The following is a 17,771-nucleotide window of genomic DNA, read 5'->3' as shown; positions in this document are numbered from 1 at the left end:
GGGACTTCATTAAGATAAAAAGCCTTTGCACAGCAAAGGAAATAGTCAACAAAACCAAAAGAGAACCAAAAGAATGGGAGAAGATATTTGGAAATTACTTATCAGATAAAGGGCTAGTATCCAAAAATCTATAAAGAACTTATCACACTCAATACTCCAGGAATAATCCAATAAAGAAATGGACAGAAGATATGAACAGATACCTCTCAAAAGAAGACATACAAATGGCCAACAGAGACATGAAAAAATGCTGACTTGGCACCAGGGAAATAGAAATCAAAACTATAGTGAGATACCACCTCATGCCATTCAGAATGGATAAAATTAACAAGTCAGGAAATGACAGATGTTGGCAAGGCTGTGGAGAAAGGGGAGCCCTCTTTCACTGCTGGTGGGAATGCAAGCTGCTACAGGCACTCTGGAAAACAGTATGGAGCTTCCTCAAAAAGTTGAAAACAGAGCCATTCCACTCTTCGGTATTTACCCAAGAAAAATGAAAGCGTATGTCCATTCAAAGCCCTGTACACAAATGTTCATGGCAGCTTTATTTTTAATAGCCCAAATTGGAAACAACCCAAATGCCCATCAAGAAAGGAACAGATAAACAATCTGTGGTACATGCAGACAATGGAATGCATTTCAGCAATAAAATGAACTACTGACACATGCCATAACATGGATGAATCTCAAAATAATTGTGTTGAGTGAAAAGAAGACAGACCCTGCCAAGAAAAATAGTACATACTTTATGACTTCATTTCTATAAGATTCTAGGAAATGAAGTAACAGAAAGAAACATCAGTGGTTGCCTGGGGATTGGGCTGAGTGAGAAGAGGTTGGAGGGATTCAAAAGGGGTATCAAGAAGCATTTGGCAGTGCTGGATATGTTTACTATCTTCACAGATATACATTATGGCAAAACATATTTTCATTAAATATGTCCAGATTATTGTATGTCAGTTATAGATCAGTAAGTTTGGTTTGCAATGATGCAGTAAATAAAACTGAAAGGCAAATCAAGTAGGAATGATGCAAAACATGTGCTGGTTAAAAGTTGTTTTTATCAGACATGTGACTATAAAACACTGATGAAACAGACTGAAGATGACACAAAAAATGGAAAGATATTCTATGCTCATGGGTTGGAAGATGTCCATACTACCCAAAGCAATCTACAGATTTCATGAAATTCATATCAAAATAACAACAGCAGGGGCGCCTGGGTGGCTCAGTCAGTTATCGTCTGCTTTCAGCTCAGGTCATGATCCCAGGGTTCTGGGATCAAGCCCCATGCGGCGCTCCCTGATTCTTCCTTTCCCTCTACTCTCCCCCTGCTTGTGCTCTCTCTCACTCAAGTAAATAAATAAAAATCTTAAAAAAAAAAAAAAGAACCAACAACATGTTTCACAGAACTAGAATAATACTAAAATTTGTATGGAATCACAGAAGACCCTGAATAGCCAAAATAATCTTGAGAAAGAAGAACAAAGTTAGAGGTATCACAATCTCAGATTTCAAGATATATTACACAAAGCTGTCATAATAAAAACTGAATGGTACTGCCATGAAAATTGACACAGAGATCAACAAAACAGGACAGAGAGCCCAGGAATATGGCCAATTAATCTAGAATGAAAGAGGCAAGAATATACAATGGGGGAAAAGACCGTCTCTTCAACAAATGCTGGGAATACTGGTCAGCTAAATGCAAAAGAATGAAACTGGTGGGCTTTCACACCATACACAGAAATAAACTCAAAATGGATTAAAGACCTAAATGTGAGACCCCAAACCATAAAGCTCCTAGAAGAAAACACAGGCACTACTTCCTTTGACATTACCCATAAAAACATTTTTCTCAATATGCCTCCTCGGATAAGAAAAACAAAAGCAAAATTAAACTACTAGGACTACACCAAGATAAAAAGCTTTTCAACAGAGAAGGAAACCAGCAACAAAATGACAACATAGCTTATTGAATGGGATAGGATATTTGCAAATGGATATACCTAATAAGGGGTTAATATCCAAATCTATAAAGAACTTACAGGACTCACACCCCTAAAACCCAAATAATCTGATTAAAAATGGACAGAGAACCTGAATCAACATTTTTCCGAAGAAGACATCTAGACTGCCAACATATAGGAAAAAATGCTCAATATCACTCATCATCAGGGAAATCCAATCAAAACCACAATAAGATATCACTTTACACTTGTCAGAATGGCTTAAATCACAAACACAAGAAATAACAAGTATTGGCGAGAATGTGGATAAAAAGGAACCCTCATGCATTGTTGGTAGGAATGCAAATTGGTGCGGCCTCTGTGGAAAACAGTATAGTGTTTCCTCAAGAAACTAAAAATAGAATCAGTAATTCCATTACTGGGTATTTACCCAGAGAAAATGAAAACACTAATTTGAAAAGATATATGCACCCTTATGTTTACTGTAATGTTATTTACAATAGCCAAGATATGGGAGCAACCGAAGTGTCTATCTATGGATGAATGGATAAAGAAAATGTGGTGTGTACACACACACACACACACACACACACACAGAGGCACGATGGAATGTTACTCAGCCATGAAAAAGAATGAGATCTTGCCATTCACAACAACACGGATGGACCTAGAGGATATGACGCTAAATGCAGTAAGTTAGAGAAAGACAAAAAACCCATATGATTTCACTATGTGGAATTTAAAAAACAAATGAAGAAGGGAAAAAAGACAAAAAACATTGTTTTTTAAAAAGACTTTATTTATTTGAGACAGAGAAAGAAAGAGACAGAATACAACGTTGGGGGGTTGGGGCACAGAGGGAGGAGGAGAGAAGCGGACTCCCTGAGGAACAGGGAGCCCAACGCAGGGCTCGATCTCAAGACTCTGAGATCATGACCTGAGCCGAAGGCAGAGATTTAACTAACTGAACCACACAGGTGCCCCCCAAAAAACATTCTTAAATACAAAGAACAAACTAGTAGTTGTTGCCATAGGGGAGAAGGGTGGAGGCAGGGGTGAAATAGATAAATGGAAGGGGTTAAGAGTACACTTATCTTGATGAACACTGAGTAACGTATAGAATTGCTTAATCATTATACTGTAGATCTGAAACTAATGTAACATTGTATGCTGATTATACTTAAATGAAAACATATACATCAGACAAGTGAACACATACATCTGCTCACATAAAGGACACATATAGAAAAAGAATATAGCAGTGGCTGTTAAGAATATGAAACATAAACAGTTACATTAGTAATCAAAGAAGTAAAAACTAAAATAATGAGACACCTCATTTCACCTACCAAACTGACAAAGTAATAGAGAAAAGATACAGTTTTCAGTAAGGCCATAAGGAAACAAGTCATTTTTATACATTGCCAGAAGAACAGAATGGGTACATTCTTCGAACAGGTAATATCCTTCTAGGAATTTATATAAGGCAATGTCTTTTTTTGTTTTGTTTTAGCAAAAGAGGCAGGACATAAGTAGGTAGAACATAAAGAGGGATGAGACCATGAAGATGGGAAACATGTCTTCTTTCATCTCTGAGTTTGGATTTCTTTACAGGCTTATTTTATCTGAAGTAGGTGTTGTGATTTCAGGTAACTTAGATTTCCTTCTTTTTGCTTATATGTATTTTCTAAATTTTCTGCAAAGCCTATTACTTCTGTAATTAGAGGAAAAGTGGTGTGAAAAATTTTATGTTCCTTCAAAGTCTAATTACAAAGCACTACAACAAAAAAAGGCAATATGTATTTCCAGAAAATAATTTGAGAACAGGAATCAAGAAACTTTAGGTAAGCGCATTTCTTTTAACCAAGTATTTTTCCAAATTGTAAGCTGTGACTGAAAATAATGAAAATCTTATAGGGGAAGAACTTGAAACGAAAAAGTTTTTATAAAAGAATTTTTATCCCAAATTTTTTTTTTTAAGATTTTATTCATTCATCAGAGAAAGAGAGAGGGAGAGTGAGCAAGCACAGGCAGACAGAGAGGCAGGCAGAGGCAGAGGGAGAGGCAGGCTCCCTGCCGAGCAAGGAGCCCAGTGTGGGACTCGATCCCAGGACGCTGGGATCATGACCTGAGCTGAAGGCAGCTGCTTAACCAACTGAGCCACCCAGGCGTCCCTTTTTATCCCAATTTTATTAATATTTTCACTTCTCCTTTTTTCTTACAAATATAATAAAATTATAGAAAAACCAGAAGACACAATCTCTTCCCATTTTGTAGGAGAAAGCTTTGTCACAGATCTATGAACAATACCTTTTTGTGAAAGGCACAAAATATACTGTATTGCTCAGATTCATCTTAGATGCAAACTCTTTGTCCTCTTTTAAAACTTCAGTCTTCTGCATTTATGGTGCACCTATGGAAAAAGAAGAATAAAATATTTAATTATAAAAGCAAAATTAAAGAAGCCACAATTGATCATACGGTAGCTTTAAAATTTTACACATGTAATACTTCAAAGTTAAAATCTTATCTTCATCTGTTTGTGAATGACAAATGTAAAAGGTAAGATCTGTACATCAAAGACTCTGGCTACACCCTCACAAGCAATACCAGGAAAACAAAAGTGTCCTTAAGGGAGAGAAAAATGAAGCGAGATGAAACGTGAGTGGGAGGCAAACCCTACGAGAGACTTAATCTCAGGAAACAGACTGAGGGTTTGCTGGAGGGGAAGGGCGCTGGAGGGATGGAGTGGCTGGGTGATGGACATTGGAGAGGGTATGTGCTACAGTGAGTGCTGTGAACTGTGCAAGACTGATGAATCGCAGACTGAAACAAATAATATATGTTAATAACAAAAAATTTTTAAAAAAGTGTCCTTGGATTTCAGAATCCATATTGAGACATCCACTGGTTTGAGTCCAGGGAAACTCAACAGAGTCTACCAGTAGACAGGACTCATCTGACAGTATGTAGTGATGCTACTGATCATCAGTGAGGCTTACATTATGAATTGCTTTTCCAGTCAGCATGATGACTTACATTGACTCATCTATCTGCCCATCCCTAGGCTCTCCTATAACCAGTCTTCTGCATTTGGGGGGTGATGGTTATTCTTTATCATCTATTAAAGAAGTATATGACCAATGTAGAATATCTGGGAACTAAGTTGCTATTATGAAGAAAAAAATCTATAATCCTACCCAGGATTATAATTAACAATTTGGCATACTCTTCTTCATGTTCGTATTTATTTCTTCATGCTCATATTTGTTTTGTTACACAGAGTAGAGATCATCTATACATATAATTTCATAGTCTACCTATTTTATCTAATTTTATTTATTTATTTTTTAAAATCCTTTTTTTTTTTTTAAGATTTTATTTATTTATTTGAGAGAGAGAGACAGTGCGAAAGAGCATGAGCGAGGTGAAGGTCAGAAGGAGAAGCAGACTCCCCATGGAGCTGGGAGCCCGATGCAGGACTCGATCCCGGGACTCCGGGATCATGACCTGAGCCGAAGGCAGTTGTCCAACCAACCGAGCCACCCAGGCGTCCCTATTTTATCTAATTTTAGATTACAAGCATTTTTGCCATATTATCACTGTTCACAAAGATCATTCTAATGATTGCTCAGTGTGGATCTCCCAGCATAGATCTTCCTATTCAATCACAACTCCTTTTCCACAATTAGAAGCCAAGGCTGAATTCAACTCTTTTTTTTTTTTTTAAAGATTTTATTTATTTATTTGACAGAGAGAGAGATCACAAGCAGGCAGAGATAGGAGGAAGCAGGCTCCCTGTTGAGCAGAGAGCCCGATGTGGGGCTCGATCCCAGGACCCTGAGATCATGACCTGAGCCGAAGGCAGAGGCTTAACCCACTGAGCCACCCAGGCGCCCCTGAATTCAACTCTTTAACTATTAAATATTACTGTGTTTGGAAGATCTTTGTGTGTATTATTCATATTCATATACATTTTAGGGCTTTCTTTGTAATGATTTCTAGAACTAGAGCTATTCAGTTAAAGAATATAACAATTTTAAACATATAATATGGATACTGAAATAATTTTTAGGTCACTTGACTGCTTTGGAGATGAAGGCCTTATAGAGGGGGGAGAAAACTAGCAAAAAGGTATTGACACACTTTCACATTTTTCCTGTTGAGGAATCCCCATCTCCTCTAATGTCTATACTTATAAACTAATCTTTCTCATTATGTTTGTTATTCCCTCTGATTCTAGGGCTGTGAAATGTTACATTAAGTGGTAGCTCTTATTACCTGAATTTTATACTACATTTTACCTAACCATCAAACACCACACCAATCAATAACTCCCATGTCTGCATATCTTGCTAATCTAGCCTGACTATAGCTTCAATAAACTAAAAAATTCTTTGAACGCTAGTTGCAAGATTTCTAAGAAAGTAATTTAAAAATAAGGCATTTACTAACATCCTCACGTCTTAATTTCAAATGCAAGAGGAATGATGCACTGCATTTGGACATGCTATGGACATGAATACTCAGTACTTTCTTTCCCTAAATACTTCTTCATTTTTACACAATTTTCTTAAAACGTGTTCTCTATGTGTTGCATAGTTCTATAAACATTCTAAAATAAACTGTATGACTTCTAGGAATTAAATTTTCTTGGTTTTATCTTTCCCCCCTCCTCTGCTGGAAGATTGCACCTGCTACTGAGGCTGAAAAGTATCCTCTGACGTTTATCTGTTGCACCTAAGGGATGTTCTCAGCTTTCTTCCATTCCACAAGCTCCTTTCTTTCTTTATAAATGTCTCTTTCATTCCATAAGACTGTCTTTTCTTTCTTTTCCAAATTATGCCTCTTACAGTTTCGCTTCTTCTCTCTGATTTCTAAATGAAAGTTCCTCCAAGTATTTGCCTGGAAGCCCTGTGTGTGAGTGCAAACTGCTCTCCTAACTTTCAGTGGTTTCCAGGAATGCTAAGGCATTAAACTGTACTGACATCCTTTCCAACCTCCAGCCCCATATTTTCAAGTATCTTTTTGGCATCTCCCCTCTCTTATACCTTACATTAACTTTGACATTTCCCCAGCCCTTGTCTCAATTAATTCACAATTCTGTTTAAAATCTTTCTAGTTCTTTGCTTTTTCTACTTATGTTATCTCTTTCCTCTGCTTCTACTTGGTCGGAGTCTAGGCTATCTTTTCTGGAATTCGTCCTTTTTTCTTTCTGGAGATTTTATTTATTTATTTGAAAGCAGAAAGAGAACAAGTGTGTGGGGGGATGCAGAGGGAGAGGGAGAAGCAGCCTCCCTGCTGAGCAGGGAGCCCAATGCGGGGCTTGATCCCAAGCCTCTAGGATGATGACCTGAGCTGAAGGCAGCCACTGAACTGACTGAGCCACCCAGCTGCCCCTGGAATTCATCTTTTTTTTTTTTTTTTAAAGATTTTATTTATTTATTTGACAGAGAGAAATCACAAGTAGACGGAGAGGCAGGCAGAGAGAGAGGGAAGCAGGCTCCCCGCTGAGCAGAGAGCCTGATGCGGGACTCAATCCCAGGACCCTGAGATCATGACCTGAGCCGAAGGCAGCGGCTCAACCCACTGAGCCACCCAGGCGCCCCCCTGGAATTCATCTTAAAAACACTATTATCATAATCACCTTCCTGAAGCAAAGGTGAGATAGCACATCTGTGCTCAAAATCCTTCAATGTCTCCCTATAGCCTACAGTATAAAGAGTAACTTTACCTAATATTCAAAACTGGCCTCAAACCACTACTCTAACCAAAATTCTTCAACTTCATAATCAGGAAAAATGAGCTACTATACAGTTCCATTTTCATATCTTTATCTTTGCTTTTGCTGTTCCCTCTGACTGGAATATCCAAACTCCAACTATTCTCACAGTCCAGGAGAACACCACTTCTGGTAGAAGACCTACCATTTTCCCCCTTTGCTTCAGTTTTAAATACAAATATTTATTAGCACTTTAACTGTATGACAAGGGCTTCCTTAGAGGAAGATACATTGTCTAAACCTAATTTTTAAAAAAAGATTTTATTTATTTATTTGACAGACAGATCACAAGTAGGCAGAGAGAGAGGGGGAAGCAGGTTCCCTGCTGAGTACAGAGCCTGATGTGGGGCTCGATCCAAGTAGCCTAGGATCATGACCTGAGCCAAAGACAGAGGCTTTAATCCACTGAGCCACCCAGGCGCCCTAAACCTATGTTTTGATTAATCATTCTATCCCATGACATCTTTTTCTAAAAAGCATGTTGGTTTTGTTTTGTTAGATATAATTCACATACAATTCACCTGTATAAAGGGTATAAGTCAATGGGATTTTTTTTGTTTTTTAGAAAAGATTTTATTTATCTATTTGACAGAGAGAGAGAAAGCAAGAGCATGGGGGAACGGCAGGCAGAGGGGGAAGCAGGCCTTCCACTGAGCGGGGAGCCCTCCATGGGGTGATTCGAGGACCCTGGGGTCTTCACCTAAGCTGAAGGTGGACACTTAACTACCACCCAGGCACCTCTATAATTCAATGGTTTTTCACATATTCACCTGTAAATGCACTCATCACATGGTCAATGTTAGAATATTTTCATCACCACAAAAAGACGTCCTATACCCTTTAGCTATTATCCTACCACCCCACCATTCCTAAGCAACCACTAGTCTACTTCCTGTCTCTATAGATTTCCCTCTTCTGGACATTTCCTTTGAATGGTCTTTGTGACTGGCTTCCTTCACTTGGCATGCTGTTTTGAAGGTTTATACATGTGGTAGCATGAATCAGTATTTAATTTCTTTTACTGCTGAATAATACTCCGCATTATATAATATACCACGTGCTGTTTACCCACTTATAAACTGATGGACATTTGAGGTTGTCTCTACCTTTTGGCTACTATGAATAATGCTATTATAATTGCTTGTTTTACAGTTTTTTGTGTGGACCTAGGTTGTCTTATATACCTAAGAGTCAAATGGCTGGGCCCTCTGACATCTTTATATATAAGGTACTCTATAAAAATCTGCTGAAATCCCTTTTCCATCCCAGTCTTACTCTCAAAGCCATCTCTAAATTTATCCTTCCCTCAAAACACGAACGAGGACATTTTTCCTTCAAGAGGATTGCATTTTAAGAATTAACTAAAGATGAAATGATACACATGGAATTATTTTTCCCTCTTCCTTGACCTCCTGCAACCTCAGGTACTGCATTTATAGTAAGAACTGAGAACTGTGCCAAGAATGCAGTATTTCTGGTCTTGGGCCCTTGGGCCAATTGAACTATCCAGCCAGCTTAGAGGAGAAGATTTCATCAGAGATGTGCAACTGGAATAATTTTCTTCACTCTTTACTCCAAGAAATGGAAATCTTTCAACAATGATAATCAAATTAGTTTTCACAGACCTCCTAACTTAACATAAGGAAGAACGCTTGATAGAAAGTAGAAATATAAATATTTTTCATGATTTTCCTTTTCCCAGAAACTTTCAAGAAAGATGAGTCACAGAAGATTTTACGTGACTTTCAGTGTTGTAGTCACACTACTTCAACAAAAAACCTGAAGACAACTGGTTTGAAAAACCCCAATATTTGGGTGCCGGGGTGGCTCAGTGGGTTAAGCCTCTGCCTTCAGCTCAGGTCATGATCTCGGGGTCCTGGGATTGAGTCCCGCATCGGGCTCTCTGCTCAGCAGGGAGCCTGCTTCCCTCTATCTCCCTCTCTGCCTGCCTCTCCATCTGCTTGTGATCTCTCTCTGTCAAATAAATAAATAAAATATTTAAAAGAAAACAACAAAAAAACCCCGATATTTCAGCATTAGGGAGTAAGAATCACAATATTTCATACAGGAAAGATTTTAAAGCTCAGACATTTCAACATTTTTTTTTTAAACTGAATCACAGAAAAGTTAAGTGTCAAATCACACCTACATAAGTAGCATTATCCCAAATTAAAATCCAGGTCTTCTCATTTCCTACTTCAGAAAACTTCCCTTCTGAATCAAGCCACCTAAGTCAGACTTCAAAACACCAAGAAGTTTTTCTATTTCGCTATATATTGGAGGGTGATCAAGAAAAGTTTAATCAGGGGCGCCTGGGTGGCTCAGTGGGTTAAGCCGCTGCCTTCGGCTCAGGTCATGATCTCAGGGTCCTGGGATCGAGTCCCACATCCGGCTCTCTGCTCAGCAGGGAGTCTGCTTCCTCCTCTCTCTCTGTCTGCCTGCCTCTCTGCCTACTTGTGATCTCTCTCTGTCAAATAAATAAATAAAATCTTTAAAAAAAAAAAAAAAAAGAAAAGTTTAATCAAACATAAAATTGGACTTCTGTGTTATTATTGCTTCAAAATATTTTGTAACACTTGTGTATGTAGTGGTAGATTAAGTTCTTATGTACACTGAAGCATAAACAAATCTGGGAGTCTATTTAAGAAAAATTTTTTAATAAAATTCCCACACAGAAATAAATATTAGGGCCTCAGAAAGGGCTGGTGCAAACAAGGGGCTCTGAAGCTTTAACCTCACTGTAAATTAGCCCATGTAAATTCCTATTATTTCACTCATTATCTTGCTCCCAGAGGGTGGAGGCAGGTAAAATCTTCATTTTATGGCAATGAAAAAATGAAGTACAAATAGATGACAGAACTGTTTCAAAGTCAGAACTAGTCCAGTTTTTCCTACCTTAACACAACTACCCATACAGACTTTGAAGAGAATTGTTTTTAAAGAAAGAAATAGAAAACTATTTTGATTAGTTGCTGCCACTGTCTGGCATTAATATTTAACTGTTATTCTGAAGTAAGAAACCATTTTTATAGTACTTTCATTTTGAAAATAAAACTAGATGCGAGTTGCTTTTTATGTCACTACGATCATATAGCTCATTGTAATCACATTATCATAGCACTGGAGAACTGGAAAGGGACCCTTAAAGTCACCTAATTTCTACTCAGCAAATAATGCAAAAGGGGCTGGGGTTTACCGATTATCACAACAATGATAACTTTTAGTCTATTCCTGGGTCAACTGATGTTCAATATTATGAAGAAGACTATTCCGAGTCACCCTTTAAGACTTTACATGTGGGGGCGCCTGGGTGGCTCAGTCCTTAAGCGTCTGCCTTCGGCTTAGGTCATGATCCCAGGCACCTGGGATCAAGGCCCGCAACCAGCTTCCTGCAGGAAGCCTGCTTCTCCCTCTCCCATTTCCCCTGCTTGTGTTCCCTCTCTTGCTGTGTCTCTCTCTCTCTGTCAAATAAATAAAATCTTAAAAAAAAAAAAAAAAGACTTTAAATTTGGAGCACCTGGATGGCTTAGTCGGTTAAGCACCAGATCTTGATTTCCACTCAGGTCATGATTTCAGTGTTGTGAAATCAAGCCCCGCATCGGGCTCCTTGCTTAGTGTGGAGTCTGCTTGAGATTCTCTCCCCCTCTCTCGGTGCCTCTCCCCCAATTCATGTGCATGCGCTCTCTCTCTCTCTCAAAATAAACAGAATCTATATGCCCATTATTTTTGTTCGTTATGGATATTATTTTCCCCCTCCATTAAAAAAAATATGGTTAGGTTGAGAAACAGATGGGAAAGCAGAAGCTCTTTTGGATTTCATAAATTTAACACTGAAATTTTTGCTATGATACTGTGATATGAAGCTAGCAACTCATAATCAATGATGCATCAATTTGGGGAAAAAATGGTACTGAACATAAGTTAAGACCAGTACAAAAATGGTGCTGATATGCCTACACAAATCCCAAACTAGGGACACCTGGGTGGCTCAGTGGATTAAGCATCTCCCTCTGATTCAGGTCAAAGTCCCACATCCAGCTCCTTGCTCAGCCCGGGGTTTGCTTCTCTCTCTGCCTGCCACTTCCCCTGCTTGTGCATTCTTTCTCTCTGACGAATAAATTAAAAAAAAAAAAAAAAAAAAGAGGCACCTGGGTAGCTCAGTGGGTTAAGGCCTCTGTGTTTGGCTTGGGGCATGATCTCAGGGTTCTGGGATCAAGCCCCACATCGGGCTCTCTGCTTGGCAGGGAACTTGCTTCTCCCCACACCCCACCTGCCTGTCTGCCTACTTGTGATCTATGTCTGTCAAATAAGTAAATAAAATCTTAAAAAAATAAAATAAAATCAAAATTAAAAAAATTTGAGCAGGCTTTGAAGTCTTCCCTTTGCACTATATCTTAACCATGTGTATGGTATGAAAACTAAATAATTGTAATACATAATGATAACTTATGTTATCAAACAGTTTCTTAAGCTTGATTAATATTCCAATTCCTTATAAAAAAATCTTACAGGGCACCTGGGTGGCTCAGTGGGTTGAGCCTCTGTCTTCAGCTCTGGTCATGATCTCAGGGTCCTGGGATTGAGCCCCGCATCGGGCTCTCTGCTTGGCAGGGAGCCTGCTCCCCCCACCCTCCTCTCTCTCTGCCTGCCTCTCTGCTTACTTGTGATCTCTATCTGTCAAATAAATAAATAAAATCTTTAAAAAAATTCTCACAGATCTTAACATTTTCTTATTTTTAGTTATTCACTTCATTTACTTATTTATTCATTCATTCAGCAAATATTTACTAAGAGTCTAACATATGTCCAGTACTAAACAAGGCTTTAGGTTCTTCCCTTTTCTCACAGAGCTTATATTTTTGAAAGAAAGACATGTGAATATTGGTAAGTCAAGTAATAATGAGTATTATAAAGAAAAATTAAAAAGAAAAAAAAAAGGGGACGCCTGGGTGGCTCAGTTGGTTGGACGACTGCCTTCAGCTCAGGTCGTGATCCTGGAGTCCCGGGATTGAGTCCCACATCAGGCTCCCAGCTCCATGGGGAGTCTGCTTCGCTCTCTGACCTTCTCCTCGCTCATGCTCTCTCTCACTGTCTCTCTCTCTCAAATAAATAAATAAAATCTTAAAAAAAAATAAATTAAAAAAAAAGTAAAATTAAAAAAAAAAAAGAAAAAGAAAAAAAAGAAGGTTAGTGGTCAGGACAGATCTCTCTGATAAATTAAAAGGTAGCAGAGGCCTACAGGCTAAAGGAAGTAAAGTAAAAGCTCTCAAGATACCCAGCAAGGAAGAAAAATTGAGGCAGAGGGTCTAGCAACACTGCCTGGTGTATTTCAAGAAAAGTCAGTCCAATGGAGCATTTTAGAAGTAACATGTATTTCAAAGGACCATTCTGACACCTGTGTGGAAAACAAATTCCATGGGAGCACGGTTAAAAGCAGAGAGACCTGGGATGCCTGGATGGTGCAGTCAGCTAAGCGTTGGACTCTTGGTTTTGGCTGAGGTTGTGAGCTCAGGGTCATGGGACTGAGGCCCACCTCAGGCTGATGCTGAGCATGAAGTCTGCTTAAGACTCTCCCTCTGCCTTCCCCCTGAGAGTGCTGTCTTGATCTCTCTCCAAAAATAAATAAATAAATCTTAAAAACCAAAAACACCAGGGAGACCTGTAAAAAGCCATTATAAAAGTCCAGGCCAGAAATGATAGTAGCCACTACCAAGGTGGAGGGGGCAGTAGAGCTAGTGAGAAGTGGCTTAATTCTGGAATAACTGAGAAAAAAGAGACAATGGGCTTTGCTGCTTTAACTAAGTAAGAAAGAGAGGAGAAAGAAAGGAAGAGAGGACTCAAAAGTTTTGGCCTGAGCTACCAAAACTACCCATTTATAAAACTATAATAAACTTCTTACAGCTTTTATATAACTTACCAAACAAATTTACAACCCCTCCAAATCAAAGTTAACCAAAACTGATTTAATGTAACAAATATTATTATTTTATTGCTACAGTAACCCCCAAAACAAATATGGCCCCAAGCTTACTCACCATGTGATGCCTTAATTCTCCCACCACTTTTCCCTATCTGTACTCCTGGGGGAAAAATCATTTATACAGCCTGATTTGATACCATCTGGTCTTCAGAAGGCAAGAACCCAGCATCTATGTATTAATTTCACTTCTATACTTTTCTTACTACTCTGAGACAGAGCAGTACCACTTGGTAGTGGGGCTATGGAAACACAAACTCGTCTCCCAAAATAACAGTAAATCACAGAGGTTTAGTAATAAGGTTATCCACACAATCCACTATGCATTTTTTAAGGAGATAATCATTAAAATAAACATAACATTAAAAAAAATCTCACGGAAAACTTTTAGAACTATTTTTCAGGTCTTTAAATTCCCAGGAATATGTGGATCTATTTGAAAACACTTTAGAATGGAGCTGTATCTTACCCAGGGTGGTTAGGTACAAAGGTGGGCATTTAAGGCCAAAACTTCATATAGTGCAAATGATCCTTAGAAATTCAGTCTACAGTGACCCTTGAACAACGCAGGAGTTAGGGACACTGACCTCCAGCATAGTAAAAAAATCTGTGTATAACTTTTGACTCCCCCAAAACTTAAAAAATAGTTAAGTTTTGAGTAGAAGCTTTACTGATAATGTGATACTGATAACATACAAAACTGAATGTATATGTACCATATACTATATTCTTATAATACAGTAAGTTAAAGAAAAAATACTAAGAAAATCATAAGGAGCAGAAAATACATTTATAATACTCAACTGCATTGACTCAAAAAAATCTGCATATAAGTGGACCCATGCAGTTCAAGCTCATGTTGTTCAAGGGTCAACTGTACATGGTTTTGTTTTTAAACTCTTTAAATTAATTCTCATGGAAGCTAAATGCGGGAATCACTGAGCTTATTTATTTATTTTAAAAGATTTTTATTTATTTATTTGACAGACAGAGATCACAAGCAGACAGAGAGGCAGGCAGAGAGAGAGGGGGAAGCAGACTCCCTGTTGGCTGAGAGCCAGATGTGGGCTCGATCCCAGGACCCTGAGATCATGACCTGAGCCGAAGGCAGAGGCTTTAACCCACTGAGCCACCCAGGCGCCCCTGAGCTAATTTAAAGGAGAAAAAAAGTCTATCTATAAAAATAATTCTTAATTATTTTTAACTAAAATTTTAAAAAAATTTTAAATTATTTTAATTCCAGTATAGTTAACATATGGTATTACATTCGTTTCAGTATAAAAATAATTCTTTTTTTTTTTAAGATTTTATTTATTTCTTTGACAGAGAGAGGCACAGTGAGAGAGGGAAAACAAGCGGGGGAGTGGGAGCGGCAGAAGCCGGCTTCCCGCCCAGCAAGGAGCCTGTTGCGGGCCTCGATCCCAGGACCCCTGGATCATGACTTGAGCCGAAGGCAGACACTTAACAACTGAGCCACCCAGGTGCCCCTAAAATTAATTCTTAACCTTTTCTGTGGCATTGACCTCTTTGGCAGGCTAGTGAAGCCTATGGACACCTTCTCAGATAATGTTTTAAGTGAAAGAAATTAACCACTTGGAATTACAAAGGAAAGCAGTTATACTGAAATAAAGTTATCAAAATATTTTTTTTAATATTTATTTATTTATTTGAGAAAGAGAGAGAACAAACAGAGGAGAGGAACAGAGTGAGAGGGAAAAGAAGACTCCCCACTGAGCAGGGAACCTGATGTGGTACTCCGGCCCAGGACCCTGATATCAGGACCTGAGCTGAAGGCAGATAATTGACCCACTGAGCCACCCAGGTGGCCCCAAAAGTTATCAAAATATTTTTAAAAAATTTGTGACACAGTAACAGGTATGTTTCCTTATTAATTCATTTAGCAATGAGAGCTAATAGGGAGTCTAACAACTACAATAATTTCAAAGAGCAATGAACATAAATAATATTTTAAGATTTCTGTAACTGTAATGTGTTAATCAGTCTACTGGGGACTGATGACAAAGTCTCATATTGCTCGTACTTGTGTGGTTTGTTGCCTACATTAATAAATTAGAGGTTAGTAAAAACAAAATCAAATGTTTTCTAACACATTCCTTGATGTACAGAAATTTGAGCATTGAAACCATTGTCTCTTCAAGATAACCAGTATAAATGGGTACTGCTGAGGAATTCTAAAGGGTTCCATTCTGTTTCCTATCAAGCTTCTCTAAGTTCTATGAATAGAAAATAATAGTATGCTGTGTGGATTAAGTGAGATAACACATGTCAAGCATGTAGTAGATGCAGGAAGATGTGCCAGATATGAATGTAATTCTTACTTGATCACATTCCTATAGCATGCATTGTTATTTGAAAAGTTGTAGGGAATTACTTGGCATTTCCCACTGTGGTTTCATTGAACAGCGCTCACTCCTATACCTTTTGGCACTGGTAGTCCCATTTCAGTAGAATTTCATCTTTTGTTCTGGAAGTTAGTTGAAATGCATTGATGATGCTGCTCCAGTGTAAGTACCAAAGATAATAGCCATAATTAGGGGTTTGGGTTGCAAATAATAGAAGTTAACTCTGGCTAACTCAGACCAGACATTTGTCTATAGGTGTTATATTGTGATTTGTAGTAAGAAATAGTTGGTCTTCATCTGGTATAGAACCATAAAAACCTTAGAATTTCCTAAGTGATAAGAGCAATAAAGGTAAAGAGTCTTTTTTCTTATTCCTAAGAAGCCCTTCTCAACCACCCCTGAGTTTTTGTTAATGAAGTAGCTTTCGGAATGGGGCTGGTTATCGGAGGAATCAACCCTGATTAGAGGGTGGGAGTGGTCAGGCACACCTCCTGACCCACGGGAGGAGTGTGGGGCTGGAGATGAAGAATTCAATCACCAATGGCATATGATTTAATCAGTCATGCTTATATAATGAAGCCTCCAAAAACCCCCAAAAGGATGGCGTCTGGAGAACTTCCAGGTTAGTGAATGCGTCCACATCTGTGAGAGTGGCATACCGCAATTCCATGGGGACAGAAGTTCCTGTGCAGGGGACCCTTCTAGATCTCACCTTACACACCTCTTCATCTGGCTGTTCACCTGTATCCTTTATAACATTATTTACAATAAACTGGTAAACAAGTAAATGTCTCTTTGACTTCTGTGAGACACTCTAACAAGTTAACTGAATCTGAGGAGGGGATTATGGGAACCTCTAATATGTAGTTGGTCAGTCAGAAACACAGGCAACAACTTGGACTTGCAGCAGGCATCTTAAGTGGGGGGTGAGGGGGGATGTCTTGTGGAACTGAGCCCTTAACTTGTGGGGTCTGAAGCTACCTCCACATAGTGTCAGAATTAATTGTTTTGTGGTTTTGGAAAACACACATCAGAATAGGCTATCTCACAGAATGAACCAGAAAGCTCTGAAAATGGGCAGGCCCTTAAAAGGGCAAATGCACATTCTAGATCACACCACAGTAAATGTCTGAGATGCCACTGCCACTTGCTTTTATAGTAGACTCTTCCCCCTTTCACAACTGCCACAAACTGTCTCTGCTGTGCCCTGAGCTATCAAGATTCATAGTCCTGGGTGGGGGTATCTGATTGACCAAGGTCATATGTCCACATGCCAGCTACCAGGCAACTGAGAAAGAAATATCTACCTGTACTTCTTCCGTATCCAAAGCAGAAGGAGTACCATGGCCCCCCTTTCTATTCAAAACAGGATAATCAAGCAATGGGTAACTCACACTGTATCTACTCATTAATGATCCCAAACCACATCAACACTCAGAAGCTAAGAGATAAACTTTTATTTGTAGCATTCCAGTATCCAATTCTGTCTCTTTAATCAATTCCTTCTATCGTAAGTTTTCATTTATTTAAGTTTCTTCTGTATCTATAAAATCTTATTCTCATGAGCTAAGAGGTGTCGTGGTCCTGAAGTACTGCTCAACTATTCATTCATTTATTTATTCAACACTTACTAGATATCCCTTATGCTTAAGACATCATGCTAGGTGTTGAAAAATACG

General features: G+C 38.6%; 1 protein-coding gene across 1 annotated transcript in view; it reads right to left on the bottom strand.

Annotated features, from left to right (window-relative positions):
* TAOK3 (TAO kinase 3) overlaps positions 1 to 17,771 on the bottom strand; it is a 191,462-nt gene that overhangs the window by 96,548 nt on the left and 77,143 nt on the right. Inside the window, exon 2 of the mRNA XM_044244178.1 lies at positions 4,281 to 4,383. The gene's annotated coding sequence lies outside the window, so the exon portion shown is untranslated. The remainder of the gene's footprint in view (positions 1 to 4,280; positions 4,384 to 17,771) is intronic.

The sequence above is a fragment of the Neovison vison genome, chromosome 3, assembly GCF_020171115.1.
Source record: "Neovison vison isolate M4711 chromosome 3, ASM_NN_V1, whole genome shotgun sequence".
Lineage (NCBI taxonomy): Eukaryota > Metazoa > Chordata > Mammalia > Carnivora > Mustelidae > Neogale > Neogale vison.
Note: the sequence above shows the minus strand (reverse complement) of the source record. Positions and strands in the feature narration are given on the sequence as shown.